At 48.6% G+C, this 6,199-nt stretch overlaps 1 long non-coding RNA gene across 2 annotated transcripts; it reads right to left on the reverse strand.

The window, feature by feature from the left end:
- Positions 1-320: 320 nt before the first annotated feature.
- On the reverse strand, positions 321-6,192 carry LOC106727971. Of its 2 annotated transcripts, none has more exons than XR_001364204.1 (3): positions 5,720-6,192; positions 4,171-4,784; positions 321-549 (listed from the first exon to the last, which is right to left on the reverse strand). It is a non-coding gene; the product is annotated as an uncharacterized LOC106727971 (long non-coding RNA). The 2 variants fall into 2 exon arrangements; XR_001364203.1 differs by having other exon boundaries at positions 4,109-4,784.
- Between the last annotated feature and the right edge of the window lie 7 nt (positions 6,193-6,199).

Below are 6,199 nucleotides of genomic sequence, written 5' to 3' on the forward strand. Positions count from 1 at the left end.
ATATATGTTTTCCGAAGGTCTTAGGCGACCCCTGTGAAAGGGTCGTTCGACCCCCCAAAGGGGTCGCGACCCACAGGTTGAGAACCGCTGCCTTAGCGGAAGGTTGACAAAAAAAGAATCATTGAGCACCCTGTGCACCAGGCACAGCTCTCCGTAGTGGAGTGCACAGCCTGTAAGACATCGAACACACACTGCATAGAGCCACTGGATGAAACCCTCTCTTATGCTAAGTTACATCTGTCCCCATTCCCATGCTCAGAGATCTCTTAGAAAATGAGCAGCGCCGAAGGAGTTCCTTCCCCTCTATTTCAACAGCTGTGTCCAAATCACGGTTCTTTTTAATTTTTTTAAAATTGAAAAAGATGATTACAAACAGATGAAGGAGGCACACTTCCTGTTTCCTGCTCCTTTACAATCCACATCACAGGCAGCCACCCTTTCCTTACCAGTCCGTCAGTCCTCTCCAAACTACCACGAAAGGCAAAGGAGCAATGGACCAGGTGTTGGGAAGCTGCCGACCACACCAACGTCTGTCCTTCTGGAAAGAGGCTGCAGGAGAAAAGATACCAGCTCAGCATGTGTGCTGCTGTGGATGGTCGGGAGTTCCCATTACTGGAAGATTCTAGACTAAGCTGGACAATTTCTTAGCAGACACACCCCATATAACATCCCTACTTAAAAAAAAAAAGACTTTTTAAGAGCAGTTTTAGATTCAAACGAAATTTAGCAGAAGGTACAGATTTCTCCTACAGCCCCTGCCCCACATAGGCCCAGCTTCCCCCACTATCCACATCCCCCACTGGAGCAGTACATTTGTTTCAACTGATGGACCTACCGTGACACATCACTGTCCCCCAAATTCCATAGTTTACGTTAGGGTTTACTCTTGGTGTTGCCGATTCTAAGGGTTTGGACAAATGTATGACACGTACCCAGCATTATAGTATCGTACAGAGTAGTGTTACTACCCTAAAATTCCTCTGTGCTTCATCTGTTCACCCACTCCCCCCCTCCCCCCAGCCCTCCGGCAAACGCCAATCTTACTCTCTTCTTAGTTTTGCCCTTTCCAGAATGTCATATAGTTGGAATCATACCGTCTGTAGCCTTTTCAGATTGGCTTCTTACACTTAGTCATATGCATTTAAGCTTCCTCCATGTGTCTTTGTGGCTAGTAGTTAATTTCTTTTAATTTTTCTTTTTAAATCCTCACCTCAGGATATTTTTTTCCATTGATTTCTAGAGAGAGTGGAAGAGAGGGAGGACGGGGAGGGGGCGGGGGAGAAGAGAGAAATATCGACATGAGAGAGACACATCGATTGGTTGCCTCATGCACATGCCCCTACCAGGGCTGGGGAACCTACAACCCAGGTACGTGCCCTTGACTGGGAATTGAACTCGAGATCCTTCAGTCCGAGGGCGGATGCTCCAACCACTGAGCTGACCTGGCCAGGGCAGTTCATTTCTTTTTAATGCTGATTAATTTTCCATGGCCTGGATGTACTAATATTTTTTTCAATTGTGTGTTTGTTTCTATAGATTGCTAGAAAGCACTGATAGGGGCAAAGGTGGAATAAACAGGAAGGGACAGCCATGATTTCCAGTGAAGGAGGAGGGGCTGGGCTTGGAAGGAGGCTGATACCAGGGGACAGTCTCAGGGTGGCTCGTGCAGAGACCACAACGCCACACAACAGGATGTGTCAGGGCTTGTTCAGTACAAGTGACAGAGATCCAGGGCAACCAGCTTCATCTAAAAGTGGCTGCGCTGGCTCCTGTAACCGGTATTTCAAGGAGTAAGTCTGGATTGTCAGGCACAGCTGAATGCAAGGCCCGAAAAGATGACACCAGGCCCGGGCTGTCTCTGCCTCTCAGGCTTGCTTGCTTCTGGGTTGGCTACACTAGGAGGCGGACTTCCCCAAGAGGTGGCCAACATGGCCACCTGGAAACCCAGGCTCGCTTTCTACTGGCTGACTGACACCAGTGTGTTACCATCCCTTTTCCCAGCAAAACTTCCCTCTGACCGTCGAATGTCACTGGGCCGGCCCTGACATTAGGAACACCTGTGGCTGACTGGTACCCACCCCTGAAATTAGGAATTGATACCACCCACCTCCACTTGGAAAAACTGAGAATGGGGCAGGGGAGGTTTCCAAAGGAAAACTGGGGCGCTCTTCCTAAAGCACGGAAGAGGATTCTGAGCCAGTAAAATCGACAGGTGCTCCATGTGTCAGACTATAGGAAAACAGGGACGGTGCTGATATGTATTACATAAAAGCAACGGAAATAGCGGTCTTGAACGGTATTCTCAAAGCAATCAATTGAAAAAGAACATTATACTCTTACAATTGCAAATTAAGTGTCTGAGGGGCGCTCTCTCTCCTTCTCTGGGACTCTATGTTCTTTGGGACGCGAGAGAAGTGCGGAGGGAACAGTGGGCTCACACTCTGCTTCCTTTCCATGTCTAGTGTGTCTTCACGTATGGCTGAGACTAGAAAGCTAAACACATTTCCCAGACTCCTTTGCAGCGAGGATAATGAGTACAAAATAGCTTCATTAGCTAGTGTACTCAAGTAAGAGTTGCCAGGCAGAAGCAGGGAGGAGGCCATCTCTCTGTGGCTGGGTGCTTTCTGCCGCCAGGCTTCCCTGTGGAGACACTGGCCCCTTCTGCATGTCCAGCCTCTACCTTTGTGGGCCCAGAAAGACAGCAGCAGTGGCGGCAGTGCGACCTTCTGATCCCCCTCTTCTGGATAATGGGAGAGCTCCCTGGGCAGGCCAGCTCTGCAGCTCTGGGAATCGTTTCTGCAGACCCAGCCCAGAGCCCATCACTCTAGCCCTTCTGACAACACTGAAGGCAGGTAATTCCCCGTGTTAGAGTAATTTTCTGTTTAAAGGAGCTGAAAGGGTGTCTGTTTACTAGACCTAAACAGGCAGGGTTGACAAAGGTCAAGAAAAACAAAAAGTCTAGTTGTTGACCCAGGCCTGGATGCTCAGAGGGGGCTGATCTGGGAGAAATCTTGGCGACGCAGGCAGAGGGGAAGCTCATTTGGTGCCATGGGGCATGGTCCCCGAAGGGAGGGCTACACAACTTCTGGGGATGATTTCGTGGACACGTGTGTCCCTCCCTGCAATCACCGGCACTCTTCCTTCTGTCCACTCATTAGGAGCTATCCTGTTCCTTGAATTCTCTCAAGGCAAGGCCTTTGCTTTCATTTATAGTCCACAAACACTGAGTACCTACTGTCTACTGGCAAATGCTAGATCCTCTGCAAACCAACCCACCTCTCCCTCTCCAAGGCCCCTGCTTCATACTCGCACAAACACACAAAACATGAACTTTTCAACTACTTGAACTTCTACACACTCTTCCTTGACTCCCATAGTCCGGGCTTTTAGTCCTAGCTTGTAATCCTATAGCTCCTGAATTTCCCCTATCAAAGCATTTCCTCTCAGGGCATTGAAATTGCTCATTCATTTCTCTGTCTCCCATGCTAAATGTTCACTGCAGTGATGGCAAAGTCTGTCTTGTTTGCCAGTGTAGCCTCGGGACCCAGCATAGTGCCTGGTACACCCATGGCTCAGACATCCCATAAATAGTTATTGAATTTATATTCGAGTTTTCTAAGGAATTTCAGAAACTGGATTATCTCTGGAAGCTCTCAGATCTAAGATCAGCTGTACAGATCAAAGGAGGTGATAGAAACTCCGGGTGCTGAGGCAAAATCAGAAGTTGGCAAGATATTTCTTTCCTTTCCAAGTTTCTCACATTTTAGCACCCTCACCACCATTTCTTTTAGCTTAAAAGATACAAAGTGGGGAGAGAGCGAGAGGGAGAGGGAGAGGGAGAGCAGTTCAAACCACTTTGAACATTCTCCCTATGCTCTGCTATTTGTCCTTTTCAGATGTTGGCTCTGTGCCTTATAGGATCTTTGACCTTGGAGGAATTTTTAACCTGAGACTTTGTTTCCTCATTTATAAAATGGCCACAAATTCTTTGACAGGTTCCTATCTGAAGGTGTGAGCTATGTCCCTGCCACATGCCCTTTCACTTTGAGGGGGGGGGGGGGATCTGTGACAGTCTGACCAACATCACACAGCGGAAGGGATGCTGCACCAGCTTCCATGCAGGAGCCTCACCAGACTGGCAGCCTCTGGTTCCTGTCTTAGAATTCTCACTCTACAGGAAGTCGCCCACCATGCTAAGAAGGCGCCTGAGTTGCCATTGGAGAGGCCGGATAGAGGGAGAGGCTGGCGAGTCCCAGCTGTCCTGGCGTTCCAGCTGAAATGCAGTCGTGTGCGTGAAGAAGCCGTCGTGGTGTCCAGCCCAGGTGAGCATTCGGATGACTCCAACCCCAGCTGCCATCTGACAGCGACCACATGAGAGGCCCCAGGCGAGAACTGCCCAGCTGAGCACGGTCCACCCACAGAACTGGGAGCCACTGAGGCTCAGGGTGGTTTACGAAGCTGCAGTAGATAATGCAGCTGAAGTGATGGTGATAGGATTGTCACGAAGGTTAATGAGATTGTGGTACGCTAGATCCCCAGCCCACAGCCTGGAATAAATAAAGCTTTCAATAGACATCAATGTCCCTGCCCCTTCCCCTTCCTCTTTGTTAATTCCATGAACTTCCGAGATGGGGTTACTTTCAGTATCATCATCTGAAGGTAGGGTGAGCTGGAGCTGGGCTCTTTGCCAGATGTTTGGAATTTGAACAGCTCCCCTTTCTCCTCTCCATCTTTCTCTTGTTTCTTTTTCTGTGCGCTTTTAAGCACAGACAGATCATCTAGACCTAAAATAAGAATACCAAATTCAGCCTTTGTGTTTCAGACAGAAAAATCATAGGCTTGGTACAGGCTCATGGTAATAAAAATCAAGCCCCAGAAGCATTTTAGAGTCAAAGCAAAATTCTCCTTGGCAACTTCTGTCATGACTGTATGTGAGTGTGTGTATAAAAAGCTTTAAACAAAAACTTCAGACTTCATAATTATTTCACCATGTAAACATGGCTTTTGGGGGGCGGGGGTTAAAAAGTACATGGTTACCTGTAATTACAGTCTTGCTACATGTGATTTTACAGCACATCAAAATTAAAATTTGAGTTAAACCATGTAGAAAGACATGGTACCTATTCTAAATGCGTTCCCTCCTTCCTTACTCAAATGGCTGAGTTTATTTCATTCTTGTGATCTCCACGGAAGTCAACCTTTTATTATGTTGGTTGCTAAGGCGACACGTCTTGCCAATCGTGTTGTCCATCCTAGAAAACTTGCTATCAAGGCCGTTTGAGGTGACCTTTCCTCCGCCTTGAATGCCTGAGAACCCAAACCAAGATAGGCAAGAGAGTTCACCTCAGTCTGAGTTGGGTCAGCATCCTAAATTCCATCAATTACCTGGTCAATCAACTTGAGGGTGGAAGAGGGACTCAAACTAGATGTCTGACGTGTGTAGATAAGAGAACTGGTTTATACTTTTATATATCAACCTGTAATATGGCTGAAGATACAAAGTTACCATGTGTATCCCCAGGATAAAAGCTTCTGGAACCTTTGGGGGGTCCACAAGGTTAGAAAGGTGGGGGTGGAGGTCGGATGTCTGGTGACATTTCGCAGTCAGTTCCGGCTACAGGATATTCAGATGGGGAACCTAGTCTACTGTTGAAGATGTCTTTCTTTCCCTGATGAGGATGCAGGGGGCTGGAGCCTGGGGCATCGTCACTTTACTAACCTGGCCATGCCTCGTGTCCAGGGACAAGTGCGGACCCTCTGGTCTCTGCTTCCGGTGCAGTCGGTTTGCAGACACAGCTGGGGCAACTGTTTCTTGCCGTTTCACGGCTCCTGTCGGAGGTGTGACGGTGTGAGGCGCTAGAAGGCTTCTTCTATAATTACTTCTTGATTTGCGACTGGGAGTGCAAATGCACCGACCTCTGTGTGCTCCCGTGAGCTTGTCGGAGGGTGAGCGATCCGGAGAGTGTGGGTCTACAGACAAACGGGTGACATTATTTTGCCCCCCAATGAAAAGTCACATTGTAGGAGAGTGGTCATGGGGTCTTTGTTACTGATTGCCATTGTAGCCAAATCTATAACCTGAGATGCCACCCCAGGTGCACCCAAGTCAGTGCAATCACGCCCCAGATGAATGAGACAGGCGCGGGGCGGGCAGCAGGGCTGGCCCCCGCCTCCGGGGCGCAGGTTTCCACGGGGCTGG

This window comes from Myotis brandtii, unplaced genomic scaffold (genome assembly GCF_000412655.1).
Source record: "Myotis brandtii unplaced genomic scaffold, ASM41265v1 scaffold51, whole genome shotgun sequence".
NCBI lineage: Eukaryota > Metazoa > Chordata > Mammalia > Chiroptera > Vespertilionidae > Myotis > Myotis brandtii.